The 20,245-nt window shown below is 36.3% G+C and overlaps 1 long non-coding RNA gene across 3 annotated transcripts in view; it reads right to left on the reverse strand.

Annotated features, from left to right (window-relative positions):
• LOC308061003 overlaps window positions 1-18,805 on the reverse strand; it is a 39,825-nt gene extending 21,020 nt beyond the window's left edge. For 2 of the 3 annotated variants that reach the window (XR_013927010.1, XR_013927011.1), the window contains exon 1: window positions 6,482-18,805. This is a non-coding gene — a long non-coding RNA (uncharacterized lncRNA). The remainder of the gene's footprint in view (window positions 1-6,481) is intronic. The other variant, XR_013927009.1, reaches the window with a different exon arrangement.
• Between the last annotated feature and the right edge of the window lie 1,440 nt (window positions 18,806-20,245).

A 20,245-nucleotide genomic window follows, 5' to 3' on the forward strand; every position in this document is an offset into this window, starting at 1 on the left:
CTGTTTTAAAACTCTACACACATCTACAACTACTTAATTAACATAAATTATACTGTATTCCTGACTACAATGTCTATCCTAAATCTAGTAACAATAACAACATATCTTCACAACTGCATTCATGGGAAGGTCATTGTGTTAAGCCTATACCACACAGTGAAGCTCACCAACAAGGGAGGGAGGTAAGTGTCAGTAAAATACCTTTTATGAAAGAAGTCAAAAGAAGCAAACACAAAAGTATAGGGTTGGTTTTTTGTTTTGCTTTGTTTTGTTTAAATTTTCTGGGGAGTCAGGAAACTCCTGACATTTGAAACCTTGCTTTCAGAATAATTGGAAGTATCATTGAGGTAAAATGAAACTGTAGCTCCATGAAAGCCTAAATGTGTTGTCTGTATAAAGCTGAGTATTGCTACATCCTCGATGGAGAAGCCTGCTGGATAGCACAACCATTCCCCATTTCTAGGATGGGTGTTGTGTACAGCGACATGGGCAGGATGTGGAAAGAAAAAGAAGGCGGTGGTGTTCCCCTTCTTGATTTTTCACCTGGATTGTTTCAACCTAAAGCTGTCCTCTATGCATATTACGTATCTGATATTTTTGTCAAGTGCAGTTCCTTCAGACACTTGCAGAGCCCCAGGGGAGACAGGAAGCATCTCAGAGCCCCTGTCTTTGCCACACTCCTGCAACAAGGGTACACCAGGGCAGGCCAAAGAGGGGCATGCAGCTCCACAGAGCTGAGGAATTATGTGTAAGGAAGCTTGGGCTTACACTGGGTTTATGCTCTCCAGTCCCCTGCTGTGAGAGCTCCAGAGTGATTTTTAAGAGCTGCTTCATGGGAATTGTGTTGTCATGGCTGGAGTCAAGGTATGCAGTGCTCATCTGTTTGAAGAAACAACGGGGGAGAAATCTCTAGTTGATGAAGGCCTTAAGAGAGTTTCTTTTGACTCTTCCTAGGCTTTTTAGAACTGAGAAATCAAGCTTAATTGGAATTTAAAGACATTATATGGTAGGAATGACCGATGACACTTGATAGTTGAATCTGAATCAAAAGGACAAAACAAGTCATTTATAGGAAATATTTCAAAGGGCATTTAAATATCTTTAAAGATTTTCTATAGGATCCCTCGGTTCTTCAGGTCATTATTCAGAATTCATAAATAATACTGTAATGCCCATTAGAAGATAGGACAAAAAGTGTTTTCCATGGAGTTGCAAAAGCTTATGTACTTTTACATCCAAGTATATTCTTAGTATCAATAAAATGTTGCAAAATGCCCTTTAGTTAAATTGAATATACAAACATACAGACAAAAAGAGAAAACAGCTGAATTTATTAATTTTCTTTTTCTTCATTATCTTTATCATGGAAGTTGTGGGCAAAAAGATTATATGAGGTTAAAGTAGCCTGACTTCCTTGATACTTACTAGTTTCTCTTCCCATGTATAAACTATCTTTTAAACTATAAACAAGCAACTTAATAATAATAATAATAATAATAATATTTTATTATTATTATTATTTTAAGCCAGCTAGGCAATTTCTGGCCAGTAGTCTAAACACAGAAAACTGTTCTCTAAACTCAGAAATAGCCACACAAAGTACAGTCATGGTCCGCAACTTACATCAGACTTCAGCTGACAAAACTCACTTTCAAAACGATTAAACAATCATTACAGCCTCCAAGAGGTACTGACAAAAAGGAAAAAAAAAAAAAAAAAAAAAAAGCAAGCATCTCCACTGTGGATTATTTCATACATTCTGTCAGTCCACTACGTATTGTATGTTCTTCACAGATTATGACTGATCCATGACAGTCCTGAGACGGCCATTGCAGTTGTAGTATTATGGCTTTAAATGTAATATCGGACATCACCATGAGAAAAGAATACCCCCAGGAGTCGAGGACAGAAGGTAATACAGTGGCTCTTTCAGTGGTGTGGGAGACATGGCAAACTGCTGCATAGCTGAACAGTTCCCCTTTGTTCTCTGTTCAGCTATGGATCCAATTTCTCTGAATTGGGCTTATTACAATAAATATAGATGCACAACATGATTATTTATGGGAAGAAAACAGACAAAAGAAGTTGAGTTGCTGGTACCTAAAACCTCATTTTCCGAGCTTCTCCCCTTGAGGCCCTTTTCATTTGTTGCACCATTGTATTCTCATTGTTGCTCAATGATACAAGCCTAAGCTGTTCATCAATTTACCCACGCCCCCAATCTCTTTCTCTCTCATGTGCGCTTCCTCTCTCTTCCCATGTTAATAGTTCCCCTGAAATCCTATCACTTTGCTGGAGGATTGATGTAAGTCTCCAGCAATTAACATAATTACAAGCCTGATTATCTTCTAATTGCATTATGAGTATTTGGTTATTCACTACACAAATTAGAGAAAATTAAAGAGGAGCAAGATCCTGTGGTGTGGGTGGTATGCTTTCTAAACTGTTATGAGCATCTGAATGCTGTGAGATAACAAGAAGGTGAAGACGTTTTATATTCCTATTGGCTCACAGTTGTTCTTGTCATTGTGCAATTTTTTTCCTTCTTTCAACGGTGTTTCATGTCACTGAAAGATGCAGTACTGTTTCCTTTGTTCGTGCCAGTTGACTGACAACACACTGTAAACTAAAGTAAACGCTGTATTTTTCTATATAGGTTTGGTAGAATAAAATTATAGAAATTTGAACAAAAGGCACCTAGAGGATAGGCTTCTGTACTACTGAGAAACATCAATAATTCAAATTATTAAGGGATACTGTTTGTGGTGACACGAGAACATAACAGTAAACAAACATCAAGAATTTGAAGTTTTGTCTGTCTCATTCTGGTGTTTTTTGAGGTTACTGCATTATTACTTAAATAAGCAGGGATAAGTTAAATGAATGAGTAATTACTAGAGGGCAGTTTTAAACCTGAATAGCACTTTGGTGGGGCATAACCAATATAGGACAGGAGTCACTTTACTGGCAGCAATGCCAGCAATGAAGAGGAGTGCTGTACACTCAAATTGAAATGATGAAACCAAAACATAGTCATTCTTTTTTCTGCTCTTTTCAATATTACATCCCTTCTTTAGCACTCTGGTCCTAATAGTAAAGGAGGTTGCAATATCTTGAAGAGTTTTTTATTTACCTCATATCTTACAGCAAAGTGAATTTCAAGCTGTGTATACAACTTCTGATGAGTTCTCTAGCCTTGTCTCCCATTCAATACTGTAATTCACAACTGAAGAAACACGCTACTTCTCATTACAGAGGACCAAAGGGAGTACCATTATTTTACACCAATACAACAGCACACATTTTGAAGAAATGGCAGCAAATCTCTTGAATTTTACAGGCAGTCAGGCCCATTCCAGGCCTTCTGCTGGACAAGATAAAACTACTGCACACTAAAGCAAGGCAACATTCAAGTATCAAAGTCTCCTATGCATGATTCAACCAGCCTTGTTACTACTTATATGTCCCAAAGTTTCCCTTAAAACAAAATGAGATCTGTCTTACCCAAATTCCTCTTTTCATACCTCCTTAGTACGGGCAGGAAATGAATGCCATTTTTCCATATTCTCTAGGACATAAAAGTACGTCTTGCTCAGTAGAGCTGTCAAGGTCCATGACTCCTGGACATTTACTCATGTTGGCCATTATTAAAAAAATCAATTTAATACAAATTTAAAGGGGAAAGGGGAAAGGGGAGAACAATCTTAATTATATCATTCTAACACAGCCATAAAAACCAGAACATCATCAACAGAAGAATTTTCTTATATAGAAATGAACCATGTATATATATTTTCATTTCCTGCTGCCAAGTGTGTGTATAAAACTATCTAGGAACCCATCACCATGTAGTTCAACTGATCCATCTAGACAGAAAATAAAGAAATAAGCCATACACCATACGACTCCTTAACAGATAATTTAAAAGTTTATTTTCAAGTGGGGTTAAAATAGATTCAACATGAAATTGAATTTTTGCAAGTAGGCAAAATTTCATGTAACTTTTTAGAGCTGTATAACTTTAATAGCTGAAGACAGTGGGCCAAATGCAGCTTTAACGTAAAACACACTGAATTTAATGAAAAGGTTCACTAAATTTGCTGGCAATTTGCCCACTTGCCACTAGATTCAAGTCTGCACAGTCTTTCACTTTCCTCCAACTGCTTCTCAAAGCTGTCAGATATATGTATTATAGAAGTTTTCAGAAGTCCAGGACTGGTAGTACAAGCGGATTTAATAGTCTACTATCAAAGAGCCTGTGGAGAAAAGCCACCCTGCAATTCTGTCAGGCAAACTAAAAAACAACAGATCACTATTTTCACTGTTGTCTTTGTAAAAGGCCATTTTTTAAATTCCACAAATGCTTTGTTCCAAATGGCACCCCTGAAATTTAAACTGAAGTCTGGACTCCCAAGTGAAAGAATGGATTAGAAGCAAATAAACATGGATTTTTTTTCTTTTGCACTATCACTTTACAGTCCTATCTTGCAAGAAGGTAAGAATTATAAGCATCTGATTATTGGCAAAAGACACATATAATTCCTTTGAAAAAAAAAAAAATATCTGTGCAGTACATAGATAAAATTTCCACAACACAGTGACTCTGAGACCCAAATAATTTGCCCATGTGTATTCTTTACAAGTTATGTTAGCAATTTCCAGGACGCAATATTAATAACAAGATGGTCTAGAGCCACCTAAAAAGCCATTTAAAACAGAAAGTAGTAGATGACTTCAGCAGGCAGGCCATAATACCATGCCACAGCTATCCTTAAATTTGAAGTGTTATCTTCATTTTTGATGTGAACTTCCTCTACCACAGTGAAAAGCAAACAAAATATTGTTTCTCTGCTTCATTACTTTAGTAAGAAGGATTGACGATGTGCTTTGCTAGCAGGAAAAAATAATTTATTTCACTGTCACCTTATTTGTTCACCTGCTGCAAGGTAAATAGAAGCTAAGTCACTTTTTATTTATTTAGCTTTTACAAGACACCCATACTGACATAGCCAGCATTATCTATTGTATAGAACCACTCCATTACAGTGACCACGGAAAACAAAAATTGTGCGAGATTACCTATAACCAGCTTCTTCTTAATAGTTAATATTTGTTGAAAATATTCATCTTACAGATTTTTGAACACAGTGCCATAACTTTTTTTTTTCACTCATACCTTTTCCAATTTAAAATTTGTGTTAAAAATAACAATAATGTAACTTATTTAATGGTCAAAACGTATTAGGAAATTAAATGGTCACACGTGGGAGTTTTCAGTGTCTCGGTTTTATCTGTTATCAAAGATCTGCTATTAGCAGTAGTAAAATCTCTTTGTCATAACGGTACAAGAAATTTAACTGATAAATATATTTGAAAACACAGTTAAAAGCCAATTCCCATGTTAATTGCTCAGAGAAATTTCCCGCTAGGGTGTGGCTGAAAGCAGAGAAAGTGAGTAGGGATTGTACAGAGATTACTCTGTATTAGCGTAAAGCTTATCTTTTCCTGTGAAGTGAAGAATGGTATAAGCTCCACACTCAAAATGAGAGTATAAATTTGACTCAACAAAGCAGCCTGCCTGCAGGAGCTTGCTCCACGCTCTCATTTCATAGCACAAATAAAATGCTTTTTTATCCTGCCTTTGCAAACAGAGTAAAACATTCTAAGTAAAATAAAATCTTATATCAAGGGGACAAGCAAAGAATTTATGTTTTAGGAGACCACCTGATAGCAAAATGAGATGCAGGGTAAGAAGGTATTATGGGAAACAGATATAAGGCCACAGAAGTTAATGTAGTGAGGGTTTCGCTTAATTTTTCATTTGCTTCATGTTGGTTTCAGCAAATGCAGGACTGAGCTCTTTGTTGTCCCTTTGGTGGATTAGCAGTTGGCCCTGACACTCAACTGGCGCCTGCATGGGCAGATCTGCTGCAGCCTAGTCCCCACCTGCAGCTTGCTTAGGGGTGTGCTTTTCCAGAAGTTTGTAAGAAGCATTGGATTCATACCTTTCTTGGCTGTAACAAGAAGTTGTCACTGTCTCCCCAGATTACAAATAGGGACATTTCTCTCTTTGCCATGTGAATTCTGGTATACACTGTTACTTCACTTACAGTAAATAAAGAGGTTGCTTACTGCTGCAGTGTTTACCTCTTGAAATATTACTATTTCAAGAAGACATTAATATCTTTGAAATGTTGTCATTTTTGTTACTTTCATATTTGTCAGAAGTCTGTTTTCTAATGATGATTTTGGAAATATGCAAATTTTTTCCAAGAACATGAACATCTTTTACTCCCCTTGAGTTCTTAGGTCACTGTGCTATAGCTGGTCTTAAGCTCCATCTTAAAAATGGTCACTTACTCACAGGTGTAAACAGACAGGAGCACATGCAGTGGGGGAAACTGAAACTACCAGCAAGAGGTGGTGAAAGTGGAAAATCCAGGTTCAAGCCTCTCATGTAAAGCAGACAGGACAGACTGACCTTTGTGCACACACATCCATGGGCTAGTTGGGTGTGCTGTTCTATTCAGTTTTAACCAGAAAATCCTTCTTGAAACTGAAATTTTGTTGAAGTCTGTACATTTCTGGGAAAAGAAAAACCCATTTCAGCTAACCAACATTTTCACTGAAGGATTCTGACACAGTTCTCATGGTAAATAGATATTTTAAAATTTTTATTATGATTCAGTAGTGCTATATTTATGTAGAGTACATTACATTCTGTGTTTACTTAATCTCATAAGATGTAACAGTAATATATGGAACAGTTATGTACAGTGGGAAGACTTTATGTATGCATTTGATATATTAACCTGCTATTGTATGTTTATGGAACACCAATGAAAAAATACAAAATATTATAACACTTGATCTTTGATAACAATATTATGCTAATACATCACATTTTATGTATTCTGAAGAGACTTCCTTTCCACTGCAAAAAATCACCACCTCCCAGAATTTTTTCAAGACTGTTGTACACACATTTCCCAATAGCAGATACTTCATTTTCCTCACAATTCTGGGACCAAAAAGGCAAGATAGGTTACGAGGTATACTTCACATCATACTAGGCCATACTTAGGTGTACACTGTGCAGAGGTCTCAGCATCCTCATCTTTTACCAGCGACATCTGAATGCTGGCCTTGCTATTATATTGCAGCATCTGACCAGCAACCATGCCTTTGGTCTCCACTTTCAAGCCAAACCAAGAATGTAGAGAGCTGTCTCCAATGTTTCTGTTGGATAAGTACATAAACACATTTTTTACTTTAAGACAAATCAGATTTTAACATACTACAGTTCTGGACTTGCTGTACTTTTGGGGGCTAATAGCAGAGGACAAAAGTAGAGAAAGTAAAGAACTAGTCCAACAAATTCTGGCAGGAGGTCCTTGCATGAGACAGCAGGGACTTTAAGCGAGAATTTGATGTTTTCCTCACACTCATATCTTCTCTTTTTGTTAACAGCTGAAGATCTGGCTAGCAGTCTCCAGAGCAGCTCACCTGGAGAACATTTACAGTGAGCCACCAATGAGCTAATAATGGCTGGCAAATAATACCCTGGCACCCACATTATTTCCATACTCCTGGCACCAGACATTATCTCAGGGTCACAGCAGGTGGAAGTCACTGTTGTGCTATAATTCTATTTGCTGGAGAGGGGTTCTCCAGCAATCTGGGCAGAATTCAACTATTAGTAGTACTGAGTTGAAATTTATTTTTTCTGTTCACTGCATGCTCCTATTACCAAGTAATTTCCTATAGACTCAACCATGCATCTTACATTAATGTAAGTTCTAAACCTCTTCAAGCATCTTATTTTCCCACATTTTCCTCATCTCCAGCATCTGGTTGGCCTGCAACTGAAAGCCTAGGCAAACAACTAGTGACCCCTTTAAACTGTTTTCTAAATTTATGAGTCATTTTAACATAAAGGATAATTGCAATTTTATTAATAAATTTGGATTTTCTGCCTTTTGGTTTTTTTTATGCTGCTTACAGCCTTACTTTGGGTACTTTAATAGATTTTTGTCACCTTAGTTGGCAATGTTTAGAGCTGCCGAAGCCCTGCAGAAAAGACCTATGTAATCATGGCTGATTCTTTACAGTTTGGTGAAGAAAGCATGAAAAGTTCTCACTTGTGAGTTTCTGTTATTCTGTTCCACCACTTCAGTGGAAGAACTTTCTTGCTGTGACACACTTGATCTTTAAGATGTTAAAAGAGATTAGATGAACTCATGGAGGTTAGAGCTACCAGAAGCTACTGCCAAGCATAGGAGAGCATATCAAATGAAAGACCATACTGTGCTCACACTGTTTGCTATAATCTACGTGTACCCTTCATGAGTTATTAGCAGAGATAAAAGGAAGTGTGTCCCAATATAGTAATTCTTACAAACTATATTTAATCTCCAGAAATTTCTTTTCTGTATTTCAAAATTAACCAGCATACTTTCTGTCTGACTAATTAGGCTACCATTCTTTTAAAGGGCATCAGTTTGCTTCATTTCCAAATTTACTTACAGAGAATTATCTATTGCAACTACTCCAGTACATTTAGGTGCCTCTTCCCTATCACTTCTTTCAAGTTATTTTGATAAATGGACATACTGATGTTTGCTAACCACAGACGGTGATATTAGCGAACATCTTTGAGACACAGAGCAGGACTTTCACATATGCTACAATTAAAATGAAAAGCATTGCATGAAATTCATTCACCTTCTGGACAATACAACCTACAGTGACCCGGCTACAAAAATATAATGTTATATGGAAACACAAGTCACTAGCCCACGCCAGTAAAACACATCCTTTTAACAAGAACAAAACTTCATGGATTTTGCATTTACTGACAACAGCCAGTGACAGAGATTTCCATGGTTTTTTTTTTTTTTCCTCTAAGTTTCAAGGCAGTTTTAAAACTGTATTGCTGCTTTCTTCTAGATATTGTAGACCTAAGGGAAACTTTACTAATGACATTGAAATTTAAATAAATAAATAGAAAGGTGCAATACCCTCCACCATCACACTCATTCTTAAGCCTTTTCTTTCAAGTCAACCTTTCATTAGCCTCACTAAACTCACTGGAGTCCATATTTTACTCAGATGTCTTTAAAGCGTCTGTCTCTTCCCTCCTTTCCCAAGTTTGTCACTAAAATGTTTGTCATAGGTCTTTATTTTTAAAATCTATCAGTTTGCCTCATTTATGATAGTAATATAACTAATAGTAATCATACTGATATTTTAATAATTAATAATAATAAAGTATATTATTTTACCATCCCTGCTGATCATCTGCTTTAACTTGTCTGACAAAAAAATGCTGTAATGAAATATGTGAACTTAGTGACTAAGAATTAGGCATTATAACATGGCGTAGTCACTAATTTGTCTAGATGAAGTGGCATTGGAGGGTATCTTGTGTCTTTCACATTTCATTTGCAGTAACAATGATGGTTTTGTTAACACAGGACCTTGGGCTCCTTAAATGGCTGCTGGTCCACTACATTTGGAAACACAGCCTAAATAGCGTATGAAATCATATATTCCATTTTCACAAAGGCACTAATGAGGGCAAAAAATGAAAGCTGCACTTAACCCTACCCAACATTTAAATTTAGCAGTACTTTCCCTCCTGAATACAGTAAATACCATCTTAAAGATAAACACTGAAATATGTTGAAGATGCATATTATACATGAAGTATTTTATTATTAACCTTGCCTGACATCTAGTACACACTTCAGAAAAGCTCTTTTGGGCTCTACTTCATTGATTTTAATGGAAACCAAAGGCCTATTCTATAAAATACATATAGAAGGCCATATACCACAATGCAAGTAATTTGGCATACATCCATAAGTCTTGAAAGGAGAGGCACTTAGAAGTGTGAATGTGAATTGCTTTGCAATCTGCAGTGTAGTAATATAGCTGTCAACCATATTTCATGTTGTGCAGGACTATGGATAGAAAGCATCTCTGAAAAGACATGCTTTTTAACTAGCAGAGGCTGAATGACTGACATCCAAATACCCTTATTTTTGTTGGGGTCTAAAAAGTACTATTAATGAGTGCAATAGAGAAGACTACCTTTCACAGAACATGGGAAACTTACCCCAAATGTGGCTGAAAAAACAAAAACCCTTCCACAGAGTGTGCATGTAATACTACAGAGAGAAAAAGAGTTTGTGTATTTGCATATAGCCAGAAATGTGAAAGATGGTGGTTTTGGTTCGGAGGGTCTATGAATCCTTATAAGGTTTCAATTCCTCCTAATTTTGCACCCTTGAGTTTTACTTTGGGTTATGGATTGAAAAGAATAACACTCAAAACAGTACCCATCAAGTTACCAAGCTGCTGCTTTGTTCAAGATGAACTAATTAAAACCTACAAAGTCTTGGCAGCATTTCTACCTGAAATTGTATGTTTCTTAACATTCGCTGGCTATTTAGCTTCATTGAAAGGTTTAAAAAATTTGGCAAACCTTATATAAGTACTAGTTTTTTCTTCACTATCTGCTACAAGAAAGTGACTACTTGCTTCTGCTTTCATTATGAAACTTTCCCCACAATTTATACATGTCCATCTAAATCAGACAGTAGTGGCTGAATTCACGCATTAGAGTCATCTGAGATCTAAAAAAGATTATTTTGATTTCTGTAGCACAATAACATGATTTATGTTAAATTCTTTATTCTCTTGCTCAGTTGGGCATCTCACTTTCTGTGTGCTATGTGTTCTGAGCGAGCCACCAGATTTGGTGCAGTTTCTTCCTATTCTGTAATATCAGGATATCACTTACTCATCTTTGTAAAGGTGATTAGACAACTTAGGATGAATGACTAAAAACCAAGCATTACTGTTATGTTCAAACAACTGTATGAACCGTATATAGAAAAAAAGGTATAGCATTCACAGAGCAGGCATTTTAAAATGAAACAGGTTTTAAGTATTTAGACTCTGGACTGTAGGGAAGGTTTGAGTTATATACCAAATCATACCATACCCAATGCAATATTGCTGCTTAGATGGAATGAATGTTTTAAAAACCTGGTCACCTCTAGAATAAGGCTTAGAATTTAATAATCAATTCAAATTGGTCCAATTAGGGATGTAATCCAAGTAACTTTTCTCAAGAAATTAAGAAAATATCCCTGCGTGTATGGTGTCCTGTAGCCTCTATACACATGGTACACGTTTCACTTCAATATCTCACTGCTTTTCAGAAGCTGACTATAATTAAAAAAAAAAAAAAAAAAAAGTTTGAAATTATTAAGAAGGAAACCAAAACATTTGATAACAGATAAAACCACGGTCAGCGTCTGATTCACTGGCGCTTTCCCAGGCACAAGACATGTTTTCCCCAGGGGTCATCAGGTCCAGGCAAGCTGCATTCTTTCTGCCAGGCACTTTGTAATGTGCAATGAACAGTGTCATTTATTTTCATTTCCTCATACTTAATTGCATGCTTCTTGCTTCCAATATTAAGCCAGAAGGCAGGTGGTAGAAGCAGTAAACTAAACTACTACTAGCTGTCGGAGTTATGGACCATGCTACTCTCCTCTTGAAACAACCCAATTGTTTACAATTCAGCAGAAACTGCTGAACTGGAAAAACACTTGCTTCCATTGCACATTCAATAGAGATTTTTTCTTTTATTCTAAAAAAAAAACAACCCCAAACAAACAAACAAAAAAAACCCCTACACCAAAAAATGATACTCTTTAGCAAAGACAATTTACTTAAATTTATCGTTTCATCACAGTAATGGGAAGCAATTCATGAAGATACTGTTTTATTAAATGTAGCAAAAATATTTTTAAGGTGTAGTGGGATGGCTGCTTTAGCCAAGTAACATGTCAGTAACGCTACTTAATCTGGAATTAATGAATTCAGTACTAAGTTATTTAAAAATTTAATGATCATGCCTGAATATAGAAATAAGACATTTATCAGGTATGCAAAATTTAACCTTATCATATTTGGAGTTCAATTATTTCATTCATTGCAGAAGTTAGCATTTATTTCATTTTTCCATATTGTAATAAATAAAATAAAGCTTTATCCAGCACTTTCTTAAAGAAATTTTAACTTAATCTTCAGGGGGCACTCAGGCTTTATTTCTGGTGTATTTTACTGACAGGTATGTCACTTCTACAGACAAACCAGGATTTATTGGCATATTTATATGTAATGCAAAGTTCTCATGCCACTGTTCCATTCATGGATAGCACTTTATAATGTATAAGATTTTTTTCAATAGTAACACTGTAACTATTATATAATAACTAATATAACTGTACAGTAACAGATTTGTGTTATTGTTGAAATACCCTGCTGAAACAGATACTGGAAATCATGCCATATTACTGTTAAAAAATGACAAAGGGGGAAAAAATGGAGTAACAGTAAATGTATTCATGATCATTTAAAAAGTATCAGTTTTCACTCCAGTGACTTCTAACTCTACCCAACTGTTTTTAGATAAAAAGATGCTAGTTTTTCCTGCTGAAATTATCTAACATCAATAAGTAATAAATACAGGATTCCTACAAATACTATTTGCTTATGTGTGTAATAATACAAGTGTTAGTAACATATCTAGCTAAAATACACTATATCAGAACATGCTCTCCATTTTAGCTCACAATAGTTTTCCATGTACATGTTCTAATATGTTAATTAATAACTATAATAGCATACAATTACCTGTGTATCAGGAACATATTGCAGTTCACTTTCTTAAATACCATACTAAATGATTACTGATGTTGTTATTTCAGGATAAACAGCATATTTCAACCACAGGAAAGACAAACACATGCAAGTTCAGGCTGAATCCTGCAAATTACTCTACATGGAAGCTTTTACATCTTGGCACTACATCCTCTTGATGTCAGTGGAGTTCTGAGCAAAGGAAGGATCACTTTGCTTGCACAGTAAAACGGAATTGTGGAAGTCCACATTACAAGGATTGAGACATCCCATTTAGAAATAGCAGCAACATGAAAGCAGGCATACTTTATTATAAAAAAAAAAAAATAAATCAGTCCTAATCTCTTGTACCTGAAGAAAGATTATAGATCAAGGATATAAGTAGCTGGGCAAAAATTAAGTTACATTTGTAACCTTTCCCATTTTGAGCAATCAGTTGAGGAATTTCTTAGCTCATGTTGAATCTCTGTTCTTGTAGGTGATGTTCACCTGCACTTCTGTCATTGATGAATTTGTTTATTTTCATAAGTTATTTTTTTCTTCATAAAATCCTACGGTGCATCCAGAACATCTTAATCAAACTAAAGATACAACTGCTCTAAGAAGTGAGTGAGCAAAGGTTAAAATTTGGAACTCTACCAAACTAAAGCATCAAGTTTTTATTTTCTTGTATGACTTAGCTTTTAATATATTAAATTCTGCTTCATTTTAGTGGAACTCAAGTTTGCAGACCTAGTTTCCAAAGGTACTCAGGAACCTCATTATGTTTCAAAGTATTCTAACAGTCCCATTAAAATCAGTGGAAGTTAAATGTCTTTTGGAAATCTCAATATGTACTTTTTTCTTCATCCTTCAGCACTAAAATCTCTTAGGAAATACGATTTTTAAGACTATAGTTTTAGTCTCATTAGAATATCTGGTTCCTAAGCAACAAACTACTTTTTTTCTGGGTACCCTTACCATCTGTGGGGAGTGACCAAGAAAAGCAGAGGTGGTGTGGGCAATTTGGAGTGACCCATCACTGCCCCTATCCAACTGGAGGAATGTAGAGTAACTGACTTCTTACCTAGGTACATAAAATTAGTTGAGATGCATCAGACCGTATAGACCAGGGGTTCTCAAACTACAGCCCGCAGGCCAGGTACGGCCCCCCAGGGTCCTCAATATGGCCCCCGGTATTTACAGACCCCCCGCCGGGGGTTGGGGAGGAAACCAAGCAGCCGCAGATGACTGCCTGCCACTGCATCCGCGCGCCGGCCCCCTGGTTAAAAAGTGTGAGGACCCCTAGTATAGACTAAAACCAGGTACTTCTGGGTGTATTTTTAAAAAGTGGAATGCCTTTTCCCCATAACTCTGTCCAATGTTTTTTCTCCAACTCTCAACCTTCCTCTTGTGATTTGGGTTTTTTTAAAGAAAGATTAGAGGCAATTCCAGAAAAAAATGAGAATCCCAAATGAATATAAGGAAAGCTTTTAAATTCTGAAGAAGGGTTTAAAAAGTGCCTCTGCCCTCAGGATTCCCTATTGCTGAGTTCTCGGTAACAGTACTTGTAAATGATTTTGAGTTACCAATGTCCACCCACATACCGAAAAATGAGTATAAGGAGCAATTTTAGTCCTTCCCCACTCCAGTAATGTACTGTTTAATCACTTTTTTAATTAATATAACAAAAATTCTTCTCCTGGGGGGTGAGTCCACCACTCAATAGAACTTCTGGCACCCAACTTAGCAAAATTTCTTAACAAGTCCTGGGGAGAGCTAGGAATGGCACATAAGTCAGTGCACTTAGGAGAAACTGGAAATATCGAAGGGAAAGGACTATTCAAAGTCCTTTACCTGTACAATAATGCCTTATTAACATGCATAGGGGGAGATACCTTCTTCCACCCAGAAGTCAAAACATACAGTCTTCTAAGCACTTATTTTTTCATGAACCAAAGGGGAATAAGCCTTTCCTCACGCATTTTCCTCCCAAAGATAGCCAGATGCAGAACTGTTTTCCATCTCCTGCCCTGCTATAAATTCCATTTAGGACAGACTGAGAAAGCAAGATAGTAGTAAGGCAGATAACAACCTGCAGCAGAAAAGACCCAGAATTCATCACTTGATTAAAAAAACAATTATTTAAAAAAAAAATTTAGTACCTGATTGAGTCCAAAAGACATCTAACCCTCCCTTTCTGTAGGAGGAATCCCTAATTACTAAGCCCTTAGCAGTCCCTTATCCTTGGATACTCAGGAAACCATTAGTTGGGAAACTTTTTGAAGTGGGAGTGCCAGAGGGCAAAATACACACACATACACACAAAATACACACCTGATAGACCAGGCTACCAGGCTAGGTGGTATAGGTTTGTTGAAGAGTACTTTGTGAATTCCAGTAGTGCTCAGATATGACCTAAGAGACCATGCTGCTCTGCATGGTTAATGCATGGTTAATATTGCACTTCTCCTGGCAACATCCAAAAAAGACACGTCTCTCTCCTGCAGACATTGATAATTCAGGATGCAAGTGCTCCTGGCCTTACCCTGTAGCTGATTTGGGTTATTTTGAAATTAGCAAGGTAGGTCCTTACAGTACTAAGCATAAAGCCTGTTTGCAGAGTCCAGCCTGACATACTTTTGGAAATCAAAGGCCTTTCCCGTTGGACTCCACTATCTGTATTTTTAAAGTCAATCAAAAGTGTTGATTTTTGCAGACTCAAGACCAAAGTCTTCGCTGGAAAAGTTACACCATTTAGAAAAATTATGATCCCCAAAAGATATCTTTATTGGACTTCAGTCAAGAATACTGCTGAGCACGAGTACGTTATAGCATTAGCAAAGACAGACTGGCCTGCCTGCAACACAACTTGCTGTGGGCTGGTATAAGAACACCTTCCAAAACTGCAAAACCCACTTCCTTATTTCTTCATGGATTCACTCTACAGTTTTTTGACTTCCATTGTAACACTAGATTATGGAAGCATCCAAAGGTGTTTGAGGGCTGGCTAGAACTATAAGCATCTCAAACTTAAAAAGAGACATCTAAAATTTATATACTGAAATGCCTTTTATGTTGCCATTTGAAACGCATTTCGTGCCTAATCTTGCACATCACTCATTCACAGGTCATGTCTATATATCTATAAATTCCCAAACTGCAGTGTTTGTTTTTCATCTATCCAGATGAATACCCCCAAAAAATATCACTTACCCTTTGACATGATAAATGACTCTGTGGGGATTTTATTGCTGAGATGCAATACTCTGGAGAGTCATGCAATCATGCAATCCAATTAGTGGTTTAGATGGTGCAACATCATCCAGGGAATGAATGGGTAGAGATACTTTACAAATAATATTGTCAGGATTGTCTTTTCCCTACTTCTTCCCTAAATCGTCTCCACAGACATAGATGTACACACATACATTGATATAAGCTATGCAAATGACTGTCCTGAATAAGATCATTTCTACTTAGAGACACCATTGTTTGTGTTGAATTTCATTTATAAAGGCTTTTCAAAGTGTAGACAAAATCTTTACATAGAGTACACATTGATGAGTATATGTTGAAAATTAAGAGAAAAATATTTGTAAGCTGTGTCAGTTCCTATCGTCCATTTAAATTTTGCTTTTATGAAGGCATTTCAAAGCAGTGGAGAATCTACTTTGAATTTTTATTTTTATTTCAGCTTTTTCATGTCCAAATTATAAAAGGCAGATCCCAATTCTTTGGCTACTGCAACTTAATTTATGTCCAAAGATGTATTTATCTTTTTCTACTTTTTGCTATATAGTCGCTCACAGCTGAAATTGCTCAGTCATAATGAAAACACACTTACTGCATTCCAAATACCTGTATAAATGTCCATTTTGGGGGTTGTTTCCTTTTATGTAAAGTTATCTGCAAGGAAAAATATTGGCAAAATATACAATTTTTGAGAGAGTTTTCAGTAAAAGTTAAGCAGAGAAAAAACCATAAATTCCAGGTGCCTATTCCATTAAGCCCAAATCTGAGTAACTATTGTGCAGTTCTGATGCCTAATTTTGCTATCATTTCTACTCAGAGTTTTCCCCATGCCTCCTACAGAAGCTTGTACCACTCATAACAGGGGTAATAATGTTAGGTTATCCCTCAATTTCTTACCCTTGCCCCCAGTAGATGATCTACAAATTAGATAAAGTAAAAAGTCTTGCCATACTGTGATGCAAAACTCCACTTTTCAAGTCATTCATCCATAGAAAACGATACAACTTCCTTGAGCTGCATTATCAGAGCCATATGTTGCATCAACTGCAAAATGGCATGTTTATTCTGTTTTGCGTACTTCATTCTTAAATTTGCTTATTCATTCATGCCTAACAGAAAAAATAAGTTCTTGCCTCCTTAGAAGTACCAATTCAAAAATAATTACACTGTAGAAAAGGCATAAAATTCTTAGACCTTGATACACCTTCCAAAAAGTTAGCATGAAGTTGTCAATTTTCTTTTTCTTCATCCCCCCTAAACCCTTTTTTCAGTATTGCAAGCTCATTTACAGCAAAATATGTCTGAATGGAAGCAAGCACTTATTTTTTATCAATACCTTTGCATCTAAATTATACCGAGGGAATTTGTACTTATTAAAACAAAGTTATTGAACATAATTTGGGTGAGGTATATTCCTGTAATCTTTAAAGTTATATAACTACGAAAGGTAACATCAGTAAATGAAATATATATTTGTCTAATTAATTCACTGATTAAAACAAGGCACATAATTCTTTCTTCATTCCTCTTTAGGCCCCTATTCAGAAAAGCACTTTAGGAATATCCCGCTCTTTGATGTGCCTACCATACTCCTTTAGGTATATGCCCAACAAAATGTCTAAGGATGCATTTAGGCATGTGTTTAAGTGGTCTGCTGAAACCAGATGTTAGTCTAGAAAAGCATGCAGGGGAAAGCATTCATCACCCTTGGGTTGACGAATCTATTAAAATATGCTTCTGACTCAAGAAGCATAGTAAAACAGGGTAAACGTTTATCCCAGCTGAAAGGAAAAGCAGAAAATGCTTTCAGAGGCTGACCAAACCTCTCTTTCTACCACAAGTCCAGAGCAGTAAAACAAAAGCAAAGCTTACGCATTGGAGTAAGTACAGGAATTCACAGCACTTGCTGCACAATCCTTTTCAGAGCTTCTTGAACTCAATGGTTAAAATCTGCTTTATAAGCTAAGAGGACAAGAAAGGCTATCATTACACTAGCTGGTATCTCATCTAACCGCTACATAATTAAAGCACTTTTTCATATTCACTTTGTTTCTTAGAAGACTCTGTCTGCTTAGTAAAGTCATGATGTAGTTTAGACCATTTGTTCAGATTTGGGTTTTTTTCACTACTACACAACCATAGTGACCTGAACACCAAATGTATATTTTCTTTCTCAAACACCCTAAGTTATTTTATGTAAAAATGTTACGCAAATTAGGCAATGTGTTGACTCATTCTGTTTGTCTCTCTTGTATTTATCTCTAAGGCATCTATCACCATGGTGCCTAAATGCTGTGGTATCTTAGTGTTTGCCAGCTCTCTACATCATAAGAGTAGCATCATCATTTTTGCCCACATTTACATAACCTTTTTATATAAACTGTAAGGAAGTACTAGCTAGGACAGAACAACGTCTGGATCCAGAACATGGATTAAGTGCAAATAGATGTTTTCTATACTAATATACACAAATCAGTAGTAAAATTAAAAATCCTTACTGTTTCCTTCAGTCTTCATTCACTTTGAAAATATAGCCTTGTAGTAAAAGGAGCTCTGTTGATGAAGGATTCTCTGATTTCAAAACCCCTTGACTCTACTTAAAATCACTCGCATTCTACCTCCTAACTAGCTTGGGTAAGCACACCTGCCCACCCAACAACATGCTGTCCTAACGATGTTTTGTAGCACTTAATTCACTTCCTTTCTTAGAACACATTCGGATTGCGTCTCCCCCTAAAATATACTCACGAAGCCATATTAGATCCAGACCAATGTCCTCCCACAAACAAGTTGTGCTGTCATGAGACCTGGGCTGCGTAAGCAAGCCTGCAGAGCTTCCAAGCTGTGCAAACTAGATGAGGGACAAGTAACAGTGGCAGTTGTAAAAGTGCACCTGCTGCTGATGGTAAAAGTGAAGACGTTTTTTTCCCCTCCTCTTTCTTCAGTAACAGTCAAATGGAAAGCACAGGAAACTGTAAGTAAACTTTATATTTGAAAATACTAACTTGGGCCAAAACATTGTGACTGTATATTTGGCTCACCTTTAAATAGAATGGTTTTTCTCCCCAAATATTAAATGGAAAAAGTGTAACGAGAAAGAAGTGAAATGGAAAATTGCTAAAGCTGAAGAACATCACACACAAAAAGGCAGCGTTTTTTTCTAACAACTCTGAGATGATATGAGAAAGAGAGAAAGAGTGTGGAGAAGGGGGAGAGGGAGGGAGAGGCAATACATGGGAACATGAAGCAGACTGAAGACAGAATGTGAAATAATTGATATTGTTATGGTAAGACTTAAAAAAAAAAATAGGCGAAATCTGCAGAGGCGCTTTCAATACCATAAATATCCTGCAGATTAGGTTTTCCATAAAATGCTTAAATGTAATTGGACTGGTCATCATTCAGAAAGCTGGATTTTTTGTAGTTCCTCTTGCTATGGGCCAGATTGCTTCTACTTTTTTTCCCTATAGCACGTTTTACTCTGTGGAGTTTATCTTACTCCGTGCAATGCTGCATCATAGTTAAAACACAATTCTTAGCCGATGTTTCCATTTAAAACCTGTTTTTTAAACCACTGATAAGATGATAGGATTATTATTGGAAGGTAAGGCCCTCCAAATGTAGAAAAATGGGAAAATGTCTCACTTTGCAGCTGTTACTAAGGATGGCAACAAAATTTGACAGCTGACATTTGAGGAAGTGAAAGAGCTTAAAATATTACATCAATAAAGCATATTTTGTCTTTCTTAATGGAACATATATAGTAAAATACTCTTCTCTAAATTTAATACCCAGATTCTTCATTGATTAACATAAAGTTGTACCACCAACAAAATACAATTCAGTTTTAGCACATCCAAAGCCATATAAAAGTTACGATTTCTATATATACAGCACCTTATATCTTCAAAGAGTTTGTAAATATCAACACTTCCCTTGTCATCCTATTTTACTATTGCAAAACCCAAGACTCCTGACATCAGAAATGTGTAGAACATGAGAATTTATATTTTTCAAAGTTCAACCGACATTAGAGCAATCTAAAATTTCCACTTACTATATGGGAAACTTTGCCTAGATAAAAACCAGGTCCCTGTGAATTTCTACTCTGTGGAGGTGGGCACAGGCATGAAAACCTCTTCCTTTGCAGAAAACAAGTTAACATCACCATTTCTTCTCAGGATTACAAAATTCTTTGTTGACTAAATTGCTCACAATCTCTGCCTCCCAAGATATCAAATAATAACACTGATCAGCTATAAAGGAACTAGCCAAATCTGTCCATCTCATA

This window comes from Falco punctatus (assembly GCF_963210335.1).
Source record: "Falco punctatus genome assembly, chromosome: 3".
In the NCBI taxonomy this organism is placed as follows: domain Eukaryota; kingdom Metazoa; phylum Chordata; class Aves; order Falconiformes; family Falconidae; genus Falco; species Falco punctatus.